This window comes from Hyperolius riggenbachi, chromosome 3 (genome assembly GCF_040937935.1).
Source record: "Hyperolius riggenbachi isolate aHypRig1 chromosome 3, aHypRig1.pri, whole genome shotgun sequence".
Taxonomy (NCBI): Eukaryota; Metazoa; Chordata; class Amphibia; order Anura; family Hyperoliidae; genus Hyperolius; species Hyperolius riggenbachi.
In genome coordinates this window covers 251,432,991-251,449,713 of record NC_090648.1, presented here as the reverse complement: position 1 = coordinate 251,449,713, position 16,723 = coordinate 251,432,991, and the positions used below count along the sequence as shown (strand labels likewise).

The 16,723-nt window shown below is 44.3% G+C and overlaps 1 protein-coding gene across 3 annotated transcripts in view; it reads left to right on the top strand.

Annotated features, from left to right (window-relative positions):
- Positions 1 to 16,723, top strand: part of GRM3 (glutamate metabotropic receptor 3) — a 315,278-nt gene that overhangs the window by 190,860 nt on the left and 107,695 nt on the right. The window lies entirely within an intron of this gene.

Below are 16,723 nucleotides of genomic sequence, written 5' to 3'. Positions count from 1 at the left end.
CCCCCTTTCACCTAGAACCGGCCCTGCCTCTGATCCCCTCCGGCACAAATACCCAACAGGAAATCCTGTTCTGAACGGTATTTCCTGTATGGGCTTCCCCCGTCGCCATGGTGTCATGACATCAGACGGAGTCCCGATCCACCCCTCAGCGCTGCCTGGCACTGATTGGCCAGGCTGCGCAAGGGGTCTGGAGGGGGGTCAGCGCGGCGTGGCGGGTAGCAGCAGATCGGCGGCGAGCGGCAGCAATCGGATGTTACACGCAGCTAGCAAAGTGCTAGCTGCATGTAACAAAAAAAAATTATGCAAATCGGCCCAGCAGGGCCAGAGCAATACTCCGCAGCAGGTTACCCCGAGCTGAGCTCGGGATAACCGGCAAGAAGAGTAAGGGTTAGGCATTGGTAAAGGGAGGGTTCTGTATGAGAGTAGAGTTGGGCTAGGTCATATAACAATATCAGTAAAGATTGCTGATATTCTATTATATTTTAAAAAGTAGCAGAATATCAGTAATTTTACTGATATTATACTAGCAATAATCACCGGTGGCCTTTATTCCAGATACCCTTATTATATACAGTATATGCTTTAATTCATAGTATCCTGGAAGCTCACTACCAGGCTGTATATTTGCCTTTATATTACTGCTTGGAAAATCAATTTGGAATTGTTGCATCTACAATACAACACACCCAAACAACATAAAGTATATTGTTTGTAAATGAGTAGTAGCACTTACAAAACATTGATGTCTGTGTACATGGCTGTAAACCTTGCATCTTCTGTGAGTGGAAATTACTCCTATTAACTCATAATTTTAATACAATAGACACTTCACATGAGTGAAGAGTTCATTATCTCTTAACTCAAAGCAATTGTTTATTTTGAGGCAGCACAAATGAATAGCATACTTTTAGCTATTTAGTAATCCTACATTTTTTTTTTTTTTTTTTTTTTTTTAAGATAGGCAGTCCATGCAATGTAGATGTAAAAATACGCAATTGGTATTTGAAACTGTTCTAAGCATGATATGAATGTGAACAGGCTAGATAAAGTTCATCTTAGAGGTCTGGATGAACATCTTTTCTGACCTTATTATGTGGAAGAAACCACAAGCCATGGGAACATTAAACCTCTATCATGACTCGCGGTGTTAATGAGCTTTGAAGACGTGTTGCATATTCCAGTTATTAGCTGGATATTACTGCTAAAACCCAACTTGTTCAATCAGAGCTTTCCTTTGCATGACCTGGCAGAATAAAATGACAAGAGCCTTCTGAATTTCTATAGCAGATGATGATCTGAACCATGCTTTCCTAGAACATTTGTGGAACTTAACTGCCATGCTATTCCTAATACATTGATAGTCTAGATACACAGTAGCTAAAGCCATCCAGCAATTGTTTTAATTAGGTATTTGGGGTTGTAGAAATAGTGACATTTTTCTTATTATTTCTACTTTTCTATAAATACTGTATATTTAATGCATTAGAGCTGTAATTTTGTTTATATATTTTGTCATAATCATTATTATGCTAAACAAAGCCGCGTGGTTTTCCTATGATCTGTGCTGCGTGGGCTCTTCAGCCTGCAGCACAGATCAGATTTCAGCCAGGGCGACCAGACTTCCCCCCTTTTTTCCCCACTAGGGGGATGTCCTGCTGGGGGATCTGATCGTCGCCGGCTGTTTGAGGGTAGCTGGGGGGCTCCTCAAAGCCCCCTCCGTAACTCTATTCCCCCTCCTTCTCCTCCCCTCGCTCCTGTCCTCTTTATGGGCGGTACAGGACGGCGATCAGTCCTGTACCGCCTCTGAAAGGCTTCAGCCTATCAGACAGCGGCGATCCCCAGCCAATCAAAGGCCGGAGATCGCCGATCTCCTTAGCGCCGTAGGATGTCGACACAGGGGATTTCTTCCACGCGTGTTTACATTTCGCCTGCGAGCCGCGATTTGAGGCTCGCAGGCTGTTCACGGAGACACCCTCCGTGAACTGACATGGAACGTTTCCATGGAAACCCACTTATGACCAGTCGCCGCCTATCGGCGCTAGGCGGTCGTTAAATGGTTAAGGTGCCCACTAACGGTCCAGTTTTCAGAGAAGAATCTTCCGAGCGATCAGATAAATGTGATCAGATTGATCTAATGATAATATTTTGATCACAATTTAGTCAGTCAGAAAAACATTTTTTAAAACCAGTTGTGATGAATAGGAAGCACAGATCGGTTGGTTGATGGAGAAATAATCAATGTACATTATATTTGTATGTGGTCCGGTGGTTGTCATGTAGAGAATCTAAAGCCATAACAACAAAAGTTGTTTAGGTAATACCTTTAATGTACAAGATTTATGTGCAAGCTTTCTAAACTTATGGTTTCCTCTACAGGCATAATACAGAACTGGATCAAAACCAACATTTCATTTCTGATTCTTGACTGAAAATTGTACCATTAGTTGGCACCTTAAAATGCCAGTTTTTTTCTGCTGTGCCAGAACAGTCTTCTTCTTCTGTATATTCACCACAATTATACATTTATAATATAATTAATTAATTTGCATCATAAATGAAAAATTAGAAACATAGAATGTTTTACAGATCAAGTTTACAAGTTTCATAAATAGGTTTATATATCACGAGTTCTCTATTTACTGAGATAATAAATTCCCCTAAAGTTGGTTGCTTGGATTGTTTCCAATTAGTATTATTTATATAGCACTGACTGACATCTTCATCTGTGGTTTACAGAGTACATAATCGTGTCACTAAATATCCCTCAGAGGAGCTCACAATCTAATCTAGACCATTGCCCTACGTCCATCATAGTCTAGGCCAATTTTGGGGCCAAGCCAATTAGCATATCTGTATGTTTTGGGGATGTGGGAGGCAACTAGAGTGCACGAAGGAAAACAACGCAGACAAGGAGAGAACATACAAACTCTGTGCAGATAGTGCCCTGGTTGAGATGTCAGTGTAGCACACTCATACGTTTAGCATACAACAAAAAACATCCTAATCAAGAATTTCTTATGAGCAGTAAGAGGAATGTCTCTGAATATGCTGAGTAATAAGACTTTAAGGCTAAAAGGTATAAAAGTATTGGATAGGATGAATAAATAATCTTGTGCTTGTATGCAGAAGTCTTTTATAACAGGGCAACACCCTACCAAAGGTAAGAGATGAGCTTGATTCATTTTTTTTTTATTGTATGGCAGTATAATTTCATTTCATTTTTTGGTTACATATTTTACTGGCAGAGCATCATAACTTTAAGTGTATGAACATCAAAAACGCCTTGCAAATATCACTATTTAAAGAAATTTAAAGAAATACACTACTTGGATTACACAAGTTTGGATGTTTCAGTGAACCTGAAGTGAAGTGAGAAGTGTTAGAGTGAGAATATCACCATGTAATAGGTGCCCCCAGATATATTTCTTCCTCCTTTTTAATATAATGGAGTAATCCCCTCTATCAAGTCCTGGGTAATGTATGAGTAAGAGCACTTGGAGCTTGTACCCAATGCTGATATTGCACCTGGGAAAAGGTCCAGGCAACTGCTCTGGCAATTTTTGTTGCAGTATAGACACAGATCTATTAATGTTATACTTACTGTACTCTACTCTTCTTCTGCTACTACTATGCTATGCCTACTATAAATTATTCTACTCTACATATGTTTTCTTTTAGGGCTAGGGCACTGGCACAATTGGGGGGATGGAATAAAAAAAAATAGCAATGGACTTATGCGCATGTCATTGATTCGGCCACAGGATCACTTCCTACTTGGCCTATAGCCAGATGGGGATTGCTGCATATTAACGCAGTTAATCCCTGAAGACTGTTTTTGGTGGTGCAGTGTGGCCCCCGAGCCACACCGCACCACTACCACCAATAGTCAGTGTGAAACCAGCCTTAGTGTCAAATCATTTCTGAGAAGTCTTCACAGTCACACTCTGTGTTGATTCTATGGCAAGTCACTTGCTGGAGATTTCCACTCTTCCGGATTCTTGGCTTTGTCATGCTGTAGGGGTCGCTGCTGATTCTCATTTCATGTGCAGCCACTACTATCTGCCACTCCCGCTTATTACATCTTCAAGTGACTGGTGTCTCTGTCTTCCTGCACCTTTTCGCTGACCCTTTCCCTGCTGGTATCTACTGCTTCCATTTGTCCCATGCAGCCTGAAGTAAGTTAACCCATCCCTGCTAGCGCTCCTGCAGAAGTAACATCTTTTTCATTACCAGAGCCTCTGCAGAGGTAGGGTTCAATGAGAAATACAGTACTTTCAAATGGTGTCACCACATAGGTCTAATTAATTTAGCGATAAAGTATATTAATTGGCAAGAATTGTATGCACATTAAGTATTGAAAGACATTCATGTTTTTTGTGACAGAAGTACACAATAGTCAAAGTATATGTGTTTCCTATATAATTAGCTTAATCAGCAAAACAGGATAAACAAAGTGAAAGGTTGCCATTACATCTTTGCATTACAGCCAGGAATAACCAATGAGATTGACAGTAATTATCCTGGCAGTGTATTATCTCCTAGTGCTCATTTAGCCTGACATAAATAAACAATTCATTCTATAAACAATCTACAGAACACACTGGCGGACATCATTATAAGGATGGATATTTTTTATTTATTTTTTTAAAAGGAGAAAAAAAAGAGCTAAAACAAGGTAAAGGAAAGAAAAGACAGGAAGTGATGCAGTTGGGAACAAGCAAAAATGCCCGCAGCACACCATATAATGATAAAATCCAGATTTTCTTTATCGATACATCCAAAAAGTCATACTGGCAGATGACATGTTTCAGACGTGCAGTCCTTAATCATAGCTATGAGCTAGGACTAAGGACCTGCATGTCTGAAACGTGTCAGGGGTTTTGTAGCAGTCTACTTGTCCTAATTGTGTGATGCAATTGGGGATCTCAGAGCAACTAATTAAAGCAATCTGGGTGCTATGCAGAAGTAAATATACCATAGTAAGCAAATAGAACATGCACACCATGAGTTTTGAATGCAAAAATATAGTATATTATGAAAGGACTTAATATGACCAACGTACAAGTGATGACAAAAAACAGTGAGGTGTATGAACATACCATAAAAGTGAGCACAGGTATCACATATCACAAGGTAAATGCTGGTATAAGCGAAGTCTAGTAACACATATGCATGTACACAGAGTCAATGCAGGGAAGGATCCACCTGCGTTATTACCCAGACGTGATGTTATAACTCCTTCCTCAATGGGCACAAGGGATGAGGCAACAATGTCAATTCAGCAAGTGGCAGCTGGGGATCTCCCCAAAAAGGGTATAGGGTGAGAGTCCTTAGGCCTAATTTAATAAACATTTCCTTTGAATTTTCGCACAGCAGATGTTTCACAACGTATCAAGAAATAACTATTCATTTACCAGCAAATAAGAATAGATTAATAGATTAAAAATTCTCCTGGGAGGAAACACATGAGAAAAGTGTTAGAGGAGGGTCCTTGACTTATACCTGAAAAAGGGCATTATCTCAATTAAGGGAAAGTTCAATATTTGGAGATACAGCTTCTACTTGATGACAGCTTTACTTCTTCCACAATATATACCCACTGTTTTAGAATACAAAATTCAGTAGAATGAAAATAATATGTCTGTTGTGAATGCATGTGGGAATTCAAGTAAAAACATGATTAGCAAAATACCCAGAATAGCCCAGAGGTGTTACCGTTGGTTTAATATCCTCCTCTTTTATTTGCTTCATAATGAAGAAATTAGATTTATTGTCATATAAGACATGTATTCTGTGGAGGGATAGGTAAATTATTCATTTTTGTTTAGAAAAAGAGCTTTATGAATAGTACAGCATTGTTTCTTTGCTTTTTTTATTTGCTTTTGTTTTTTTGTTTTTTTAAATAAAGTTGAATACTTTTTTAGATACTTGCTGGTAAATAAAACAGTTTGCCTCCATCAAATTTTGATGTGCAGTCCGTCTGGGGAGTTGACTCAGATATGGTTACTATAATGCATATTTATTCTTCATAAACAGTATTAATAACAATAAACCTCCAGCCACTAAGAAATGCTTTTACTGAGAGACAATACTCAACGCAAACAAGCATATGCAGTGAATGCAGATGTGATTTAAACATTTTATCCAATTGAAAATAATAATTTATTCATGTAATTCGAGTACAGTGGGTCAGAAGGTTATAACAAAGTATAACACATTCTTTTTTATTATGCCTAAATTTGGAGAAGAGCAGAAAATAAACAATAAACAAAATTAGTTACTTATTGGGTTGAATGTTTTCCACATAAAGTTCATAATGTGAATGATTGCTTTCAAAGAATTTGTTAAGAATAACTTAAACATAACCACTGATCAATAATGCAGGGAGTTTGCATGATTGATTTTGCCCCATTTACCACCTTCCACACTGCAGTGAAAGGGCCACTGATTACAAATGAGACAGAGAAGTAGCGCTACTAACTAGTGATGAGTTGAAAAATTCTAAAAACATGCAGACTTCCTCCGGTAGTGAAAGTAACTGAGCCTATTACGGCCAGAAGCTGCAAATTATCTGGCAGCCAGTGGTGCAGAACTGTGATTTGCAGAGGTTACCAATGAAACTTGGTCCCTGTGACTGGAGAGTGTTCATAAATCTTCTGCTGTTCTTGGGAAGCAAGCTCTAGGTGAAAAGAGAAATACATTTTGAGGGAAGGCCCCACTATAAATTATGTATTGGGCCCTATGCTTCTGCAGCTCCACCACTGGTGATAGCTAGTTACAAGTATAGAAAAGAATTACCCACTTCAAAATATTCAGACAAGGATGCATAAAAGATCACCCCTCTGCAAAAACACTTGAAAACTCCAATCAAGTGTAACTAATCATCTTCTCAATTGCACACTAACTTAATTGGCTTTCACCATCATTTTGATAAGGTAAGCATAAAACAGGTCTTCCTGGAGCATTCAAATGATTGGTAGTGCGAGTAACAGCAAGCAGTCAATTACAGGTCGGAAAACACAGTGAAAACATCTCAGGAATAATGTTAAATAAAGTTGTGGCCAAGCACAAATCAATAGATGAACAGAAAAAAAATCAAAGTCTCCTTAAATTCCTGAGAACACATTATTATTATTGTTATTATTATTAACTGATAAACGTTATAAAGTGTCAACATATTATGCAGCATCGTACAATAAATAGGGGAGAGATTACAACATTAACTGCTTGTGGATGTCAAAAAACAGCTGAGCTCCGTATCTCGGTCAGGAGCCAATTTCATTTGCTCTTGACCTCCTGATCACTGTGAGCTAATCGCAGTGATCAGGAAGTAAAAAATAAAAAACAAAAATTCTGGTCCTTAAAGCTGATCTGAGATGAAAAACTAACTATAACAAGTAACTTGCCTATATATCTTATCTAACGTTTAGACAGCAAATCTAGCTGCATTCAGCTTCAATAGAATATGATTATTTCTTCCTGTGATACAATGACAGTAGCCATGTTGTTTGTAAACATTACACAGAGGCAGGCTTATCTGCATCTTGAGCAATCAGCCTGTGAAAAAAACCTAATCCCCCCTCCTCCTCCCCTCTGCCTCTGAAATTCCTGGCTAGTAATACCTCCCCCTCCTCCTGCCCAGACTGAGCTCCCATGAGCCCTTGCTACTGTCTGAAAATGCCTTGGCTCTCTGAAAACCTGTGGGCGTGGCTTGTTTAGTTTATAGGGAATTAGAGTATTAAAACAAAAACAAAAAAGTATTTGGCTTGATGAATGCCCTATAAACAATAGGAAAGGAACACAATTATGCAATGAGTAAAAGTTAATCTCAGATCCACTTTAAGAGGCCAGAGCCTGTCAGTTCACAAGAAGTTAAACGATGTTGCACAGGGACATTATAGTGTTCAACAACGGTACACAAAATAGTGATGTAACAATGTAGGGATAAATATAGCAGATGAGTCACTATGGTGGAGGAGGAGAGTACATGGGGAGAAGGGCACCGCTAACTAGGCTTACAATCTAAGGGGTGGAGAGAGGGACAAATAAAGGGCAGTGGGGTTTAAGTCCAAGGAAGAGGGATGGAGCTATGAAGATAGCGGGTAAGCAACAGATGGGTCTTTAACTACTTTGGCCTCCTGGACGTACTAGCTACGCCCAGGAGGCCATGTGCGTGTCCGCGCGCTCCTGCGGCCGATTGCGTGCGTGCACCCGCGCTCCCAGCCGCGGATCGTTAGCCCACGGATCAGTGAATCAGGCTATGGTGCCCGATCACTGATTCCTCTTCCCCGCAGAAAAAGCTCAGCTTTTTCTGGCTGTTGCATCCCCCATGCGTCCCTCTAAGCGTATGTTATGCTTAGAGTGACATCATGTAAACAAACTCATGACCGCCATCTTGTGGCCAAAAAGTAAAACTACAACTAAAAGTAAAAAAAATAAAACTTAACACACATTTACATTATAAAAGTAATGTTTACATCCCACCCTCCCAAAAAATACCCAAATAAAATGTTTAATATAAAATAAAATAAAACATTATAATAATAAAAAAAAACCATGTAAATATTTACCTAAGGGTCTAAACTTTTTAAATATCAATGTAAAGATGAAATATTTCTATATTTTTTTATTCTAAACTTGTAAATAGTGATAGATGCAAAACAGAAAAAATGCACCTTTATTTCCAAATAAAATATTGTCGCCATACATTGTTATAGGGACATAATTTTAACGGTGTAATAACCGGGACATATGGGCAAATACAATACGTGAGTTTTAATTATGGAGGCATGTATTATTTTAAAACTATAATGGCTGAAAACTGAGAAATAATGATTTTTTTCCGTTTTTTTCTCATTCTTCCTGTTAAAATGCATTTACAGTACAGTGGCTCTTAGCAAAATGTACCCCCCAAAGAAAGCCTAATTGGTGGTGGAAAAAACAAGATATAGATCAGTTCATTGTGATAAGTAGTGATAAAGTTATAGGCTAATGAATGGGAGGTGAACATTGCTCGGATGCATAAAGTGAAAACGACTGAAGGCTGAAGTGGTTAAGGCCTGCTTGTATGAGTTGAAGGTGGGGTGAGCCTGATGAGGGGAGGAAGGGAGTTCCAAAAAAAAGGGCTGCTCTGGAGAAGGCCTGGAGCCTTGCAAGTTTGCAATTTTATAAAAGCTTTTGCCCACGCTGGCATGGGATCTAAAGTAGGCACACTAATGGTGGCCACTAATGGTCCAATCTTTTTCATCCAATTTTACCAAATCTATGTAGTATAAGGGTAAACTGAGTGAAAATATTGAATGAGTAATTTAGGCAGTCCCTGATATTACATAGAAATGGTAAGATTGAATGAAAAAGATTGGATCATTAGTGGGCACCATTACTGTACAAAAAAGCTATGTAGCAATGTGTCAGCTCTGATCTAATATAAAACAAGGACTGACTGTAGTGTTTCTCGGATACCTCATTATCCTATTCGAGTTTGGTCGAATTCGGATAGTAAACTATCCGAATTCACTCGAAGTTCAATATCCGATGTAATCGAATATCCGATTCGACCTCGGATATCCGACGTCACTATCCGAGTCTGTATTCGAGTAAGATATTCGGGCTGGCCTTAAATAGCTTGTAAAACTTGTATTGGAGGTCAATGATGCATGAAACCACCTTTTTTATGAAGTAAAACATCAAGTGATTATGTGGTGATGTAGTAGTTATAAAAAAGGTCTCAAAAATAGTAAATTAACTTCATGAAAAGTGTTTGCATGAGAAGGTGTGTCCAAAATGGTTGTTGTAACAGTCTTCTTCTTCTTCTTCTTTATCTTCTTCTTCTATATCTTCTTCTTCTTCTTCTATATCTTCTTCTTCTTCTTCTATATCTTCTTCTTCTTCTTCTATATCTTCTTCTTCTATATCTTCTTCTTCTATATCTTCTTCTTCATCTTCTTCTATATCTTCTTCTTCTTCTATATCTTCTTCATCTTCTTCTATATCTTCTTCTTCTTCATCTTCTTCTTCTTCTTCTTCATCTTCTTCTATATCTTCTTCTTCTATATCTTTTTCTTCTATATCTTCTTCTTCTTCATCATCTTCTTCTTCTTCTTCTTCATCTTCTTCTATATCTTCTTCTTCTATATCTTCTTCTATATCTTCTTCATCTTCTTCATCTTCTTCTATATCTTCTTCTTCTATATCTTCTTCTTCTTCTTCTTCTATATCTTCTTCTTCTATATCTTCTTCTTCTTCTATATCTTCTTCATCTTCTTCATCTTCTTCTATATCTTCTTCTTCTTCTTCATCTTCTTCTATATCTTCTTCTTCTTCTTTTTCTTCTATATCTTCTTCATCTTCTTCATCTTCTTCTATATCTTCTTCTTCTTCTTCCTCTTCTTCTCTATCATTATACCATGTGTCTTGGTTTTCCTTTCTTTTGTAATATTTTTTTTTTACTTCATTTGTGGAAATATTTTATTTTAATAACACCATAGTTATATTTGTGTTGATGGCATAATAGGTAGGTAGTGGCACATTGCAAGCCACAGCGCTTTTTTCTGTGTACCCTGGCGGTGGTAAAACACAGACATCAGCAGGAGGAGGAAGTAGTTGCAGGCTTGCAGCTATTTGTAGTGTGTGGTAATAGTCGGTCGGTACTCGGTAGGAGAGTGGGTGGGCAGGTGGCAGCAGAAAATAGTTCTTCTTCTGTTCTCCCTGGCAGTGGTAGCAGCAAACAGACAGCAGAAGATCAATGCAGCTACAGGAGGAGGAGTAATGTGTGTCAGGCAGTGTGATGTGACTGACATAATAGGCCCTGGTTCCTAGCGGTGGTACCAGGGCCGTAAATGAACATCATGAGGTTCCAGACAGCGGTCGTGAAGCCCACATTGTGTCCAATACACAATTGGGACAGCACAGTTTTCAACCCGGACACCTCTAAAATAATGTAAAAAATGTTTTCTTTTAAAATAATGCAGCTATTTGTGAGCGTAAATAGGTGGTGGCGCATGGGCAGCAGCACCTTGTAATGTGTTCCCTGGCAGTGGAAACACACAGACAGCAGGAGGCAATACAGCAGCAGGCAGCGTGAGGAGGATGAGTGTGTGTGGCAGACTGGCATTTGGCAGCAGACAGGAGGGCAGGCAGCGAGACATAGTAGGCCCTGGGTCCTAGCGGTGGTTCCAGGGCCATAAATACACAGCATGAGGTTCCAGACAGCGGGCGTGAAGCCCACAATACACAATTGGGGCAGCACAGTTTTCAACCCGGACACCTCTAAAATAATTTAATTTTTTTTTTCTTTTAAAATAATGCAGCTATTTGTGAGCGTAAATAGCTGGTGGCGCATGGGCAGCAGCACCTTGTAATGTGTTCCCTGGCAGTGGAAACACACAGACAGCAGGAGGCAATACAGCAGCAGGCAGTGTGAGGAGGATGAGTGTGTGTGGCAGACTGGCATTTGGCAGCAGGTAGGAGGGCAGGCAGCGAGACATAGTAGGCCCTGGGTCCTAGCGGTGATTCCAGGGCCGTAAATACACAGCATAAGGTTCCAGACAGCGGTCGTGAAGCCCACATTGTGTCCAATACACAATTGGGACAGCACAGTTTTCAACCCGGACACCTCTAAATTAATTACAATTTTTTTAAAAAAAATAATGCAGCTATTGTTGAGCGTAATAGCTGGTGGTGCATGGGCAGCAGCACCTTGTAATGTGTTCCCTGGCAGTGGAAACACACAGACAGCAGGAGGCAATACAGCAGCAGGCAGCGTGAGGAGGATGAGTGTGTGTGGCAGACTGGCATTTGGAAGCAGGCAGGAGGGCAGGCAGCGAGACATAGTAGGCCCTGGGTCCTAGCGGTGGTTCCAGGGCAGTAAATACACAGCATGAGGTTCCAGACAGCGGTCGTGAAGCCCACATTGTGTCCAATACACAATTGGGACAGTACAGTTTTCAACTCGGACACCTCTAAAATAATTTAATTTTTTTTTCTTTTAAAATAATGCAGCTATTTGTGAGCGTAAATAGCTGGTGGCGCATGGGCAGCAGCACCTTGTAATGTGTCCACTGGCAGTGGAAACACACAGACAGCAGGAGGCAATACAGCAGCAGGCAGCGTGAGGAGGATGAGTGTGTGTGGCAAACTGGCATTTGGCAGCAGGCAGGAGGGCAGGCAGCGAGACATAGTAGGCCCTGGGTCCTAGCGGTGGTTCCAGGGCCGTAAATACACAGCATGAGGTTCCAGACAGTGGTCGTGAAGCCCACATTGTGTCCAATACACAATTGGGACAGCACAGTTTTCAACCCGGACACCTCTAAATTAATTACAATTTTTTTTTCAAAATAATGCCGCTATTGTTGAGCGTAATAGCTGGTGGTGCATGGGCAGCAGCACCTTGTAATGTGTTCCCTGGCAGTGGAGAGGAGACACAGACAGCAGGAGGCAATACAGCAGCAGGCAGCATCAGGAGGATGAGTGTGTGTGGCAGACTGGCATTTGGAAGCAGGCAGGAGGGCAGGCAGCGAGACATAGTAGGCCCTGGGTCCTAGCGGTGGTTCCAGGGCAGTAAATACACAGCATGAGGTTCCAGACAGCGGTCGTGAAGCCCACATTGTGTCCAATACACAATTGGGACAGCACAGTTTTCAACCCGGACACCTCTAAATTAATTACAATTTTTTTTTCAAAATAATGCAGCTATTGTTGAGCGTAATAGCTGGTGGTGCATGGGCAGCAGCACCTTGTAATGTGTTCCCTGGCAGTGGAAACACACAGACAGCTGGAGGCAATACAGCAGCAGGCAGCGTGAGGAGGATGAGTGTGTGTGGCAGACTGGCATTTGGAAGCAGGCAGGAGGGCAGGCAGCGAGACATAGTAGGCCCTGGGTCCTAGCGGTGGTTCCAGGGCAGTAAAATACACAGCATGAGGTTCCAGACAGCGGTCGTGAAGCCTACATTGTGTCCAATACACAATTGGGACAGTACAGTTTTCAACTCGGACACCTCTAAAATAATTACATTTTTTTTTCTTTTAAAATAATGCAGCTATTTGTGAGCGTAAATAGCTGGTGGCGCATGGGCAGCAGCACCTTGTAATGTGTCTACTGGCAGTGGAAACACACAGACAGCAGGAGGCAATACAGCAGCAGGCAGCATGAGGAGGATGAGTGTGTGTGGCAAACTGGCATTTGGCAGCAGGCAGGAGGGCAGGCAGCGAGACATAGTAGGCCCTGGGTCCTAGCGGTGGTTCCAGGGCCGTAAATACACAGCATGAGGTTCCAGACAGCGGTCATGAAGCCCACATTGTGTCCAATACACAATTGGGACAGCACAGTTTTCAACCCGGACACCTCTAAATTAATTACAATTTTTTTTTTCAAAATAATGCCGCTATTGTTGAGCGTAATAGATGGTGGTGCATGGGCAGCAGCACCTTGTAATGTGTTCCCTGGCAGTGGAGAGGAGACACAGACAGCAGGAGGCAATACAGCAGCAGGCAGCGTCAGGAGGATGAGTGTGTGTGGCAGACTGGCATTTGGCAGCAGGCAGGAGGGCAGGCAGCGAGACATAGTAGGCCCTGGGTCCTAGCGGTGGTTCCAGGGCCGTAAATACACAGCATGAGGTTCCAGACAGCGGTCGTGAAGCCCACATTGTGTCCAATACACAATTGGGACAGCACAGTTTTCAACCCGGACACCTCTAAAATAATAACAATTTTTTTTTTCCAAATGAAGGCAGCTATTGTTGAGCGTAATAGCTGGTGGTGGTTGGGCAGCAGCACCTTGTAATGTGTTCCCTGGAAGTGGAGACACAGAGAGCAGGATGAAATACAACAGCAGCAGCAGGTGTATGTGTGTGTGCCAGTCGTCACTTCATGTCCCCCTCTCGCCGACAACAGGGGCCATGAATTCGCCTTCCACCCAAGCCTGGTTCATTTTGATAAACGTCAGTCTGTCCACAGACTTGTGAGAAAGACGAGATCGCTTCTCAGTGACGACTCCACCAGCTGCACTGAAGCAACGCTCTGACAGTACACTGGAAGGGGGGCAGGAGAGCATTTCCAGGGCGTACTGCGCAAGCTCGCTCCAGATCGGTAGGTGCTTGACCCAATACTCCATGGGATCAACAGGGGCCACGCTGTCAAGCCCGCTGAAGGACCCCATCTAGTCAGCCACCATGCGGGTCAAGCGCTGCCTGTGACTGGAGAAGGATGCTGCTGCAGGCACCCCCTCTCTAGTCCTTGGCAGCTCTACACTCATATAGAGCTCTTGGGTCAGAGACAGCAGGTCTGTGGTGCACGTGCGCTTGCTGCTGGTGGATGCAGGCACCTGCTGCTGCCTCTGTGCTGGCTGGACAGTGGGGGTGGATGTCTGAGGGAAGGCTTCCTCCAAGCGCTCAACAAGGGACAGCTGCAAATCCCTCATTTGTTGCGCACGGTCTCCCTCCTGCAGGCAGGAACTGGCTGAGCTTCCCCTTCAGACGTGGGTCCAGCATCATGCAGATCCAGATGTCCTCCCTCTGCTTCATCTGGATCACCCTTGGGTCCCTGCGCAGGCACCTCAGCATGTGCGCTGCCATTGGGAAGAGTCTGGCCACGTCTGTTGGCACATCATCGGCATCCCCATAGCCGAGAGTGCTGTCCTCCTCTTCCTCTGCCCCCTCCACCTCATCCTCTCTCCACCCCCGCACCAGTCCAGCTGCGCTCTGCTGCTCCCCCTCATCAGCAGCAAGGTCAGGGACCTCCACCAACTCCGAGCCCTCCTCCTCAGAGGTGGCCTGTGAAGCTGCCTGCAGCTCCTGCTGGTCCAAGGCTGCCGCTCCCTCTTCCAGCAGTGAATATAGGGCCCTGTCCAGCACACACACCATGGGCACCCACTCGCACACCATTGCATGGTCCCTGTTCACCATGTTGGTGGCCTGCAGGAAGGGTGCCAGGACTGAGCACACCTGCTGCATGTGCCCCCAGTCCTCCGTGGAGATGATGGACGGGAGGTTGGTGGCGGCACGCCCAGTTGCAGTGAGGGAAGCAACTGTTGCTCGTGCAACGTACTGGCTGACAGCCTGCCTCTGTTCAACCAGATGCTCCAACATCGCCAGGGTGGAGTTCCAGCGAGTTGGAACATCGAGCATGAGATGGTGCTGTTGCAGGTGCAGCTCCTTCTGCACCTCTTCCAGGCTCGCCACGGCTGCAGGCGAGTGCCGGAAGTGATGCAGAACCTTCCTTGCCACCTCAAGGAGTCGGTCCATCCCCTGGTAGGTCCGCAGGAACTTTTGGACTACCAGGTTCAGGACGTGCGCCAGGCAGGGGATGTGGGTCAGGTCTCCCCTGCTGATGGCAGCAACCAGGTTTGCCCCATTGTCGGACACCACCTCTCTGACTCTGAGGCCTCTGGGGGTCAGCCAATTCCTCTCCTGCTCTCGGAGTTTGGCCAGGACGTGGTTCGCCGTCAGTTTGGTCTTCCCCAGGCTGACCAATTCCAGCAGCGCTTGGCAGTGGCGGGGCTTCACGCTGCTGCTGAGGCGGGGGGTTTGGGCTGGTGTGCCGGAGGATGGAAGCGGATCAGAGGAACCTGCTGCTGTTCCGCTGACCCTGCATGGTGGCACCACCCACTTTGTTGTCAGTGCTGCTGCTCTGACAGTGCCCGATGCTGCTCCCCCTTCCTCACCCCCTTCCACCAAGCTGACCCAATGCGCGGTGAAGGACAGATAGCGGCCTGTCCCAAACCGGCTGCTCCACGAGTCCATGGTGACGTGGACCCGTTGACCCACCGCGTGCTCCAGCCCTCTCCCGACATTGGCCATCACAGAGCGGTGAAGTGCAGGGATGGCCGTGCGTGCAAAATAATGTTGGCTGGGGATTGGCCAATTGGGGGCTGCACACATCAGGAGCGCACGCATGTCGCTCCCCTCCTGCACAAGGGAATAAGGCAGGAGTTGGGAGCACATGGCCCGTGCCAGCAAGCTGTTCAGCTGACGCACGCGACGGCTGCTGGGAGGCAGAACCCTGACCACCCCCTGGAAGGTGTCGCTGAGCAGGGTCTGGCAAGGCCTTTTGCTGGCACGGGAAGCAGTGGAGGGAGCAGAGGAGGCCACTGAGGACTGGCTGCCAGAACAGGCCTCAGTGTCGGCGGCAGGAGTTGCAGAGGGAGACGGAACAGTGCGTTGCTGACGCACTCCTGCTGCTGACGGCTTCGCAGTGGTGGCGGGTCTGCCACTGCCACTGCCAGCTTCCTTCAACTTCACGAACTCCTCATGCTCGTGAAAGTGTTTCCCTGCAAGGTGGTTGACCAGAGAGGTGATGCCAAACGCAGAGGGCTCCTTCCCTCTGCTGAGCTGCTTGCGGCACTGGTTGCAGGTGGCATACTTGCACTCCAAATATGGAAGGGTGAAAAAATTCCATATTGGGGAGGTGAAGTTGCCCCTTCGGCTGGTCTCCCTGTGGTGGTTGGGGGGGGGGGGGGGTTCTTGGTGCGGCTGGTGGTGGCACTGGCAGAACTCGTCTCCTGATCAGCACGCTGTGTGGCCTGCATACCACGCCAACTTGTGATCCTGCCCATGCCTGCGATGCTGATCCTTCTAGCAAGGCCCGCAGACGCATCCTCCTCCTACTCAGAGCTGATGACATCCCCACTCCCAGGACCTGGCAACCAGTCTTTGTCCTTCACGGTGTCATCATCATCCTCCCCCTCCGCAAACATGTCCTGCTGGGATCCCCCAAACTCCCCTTCTGC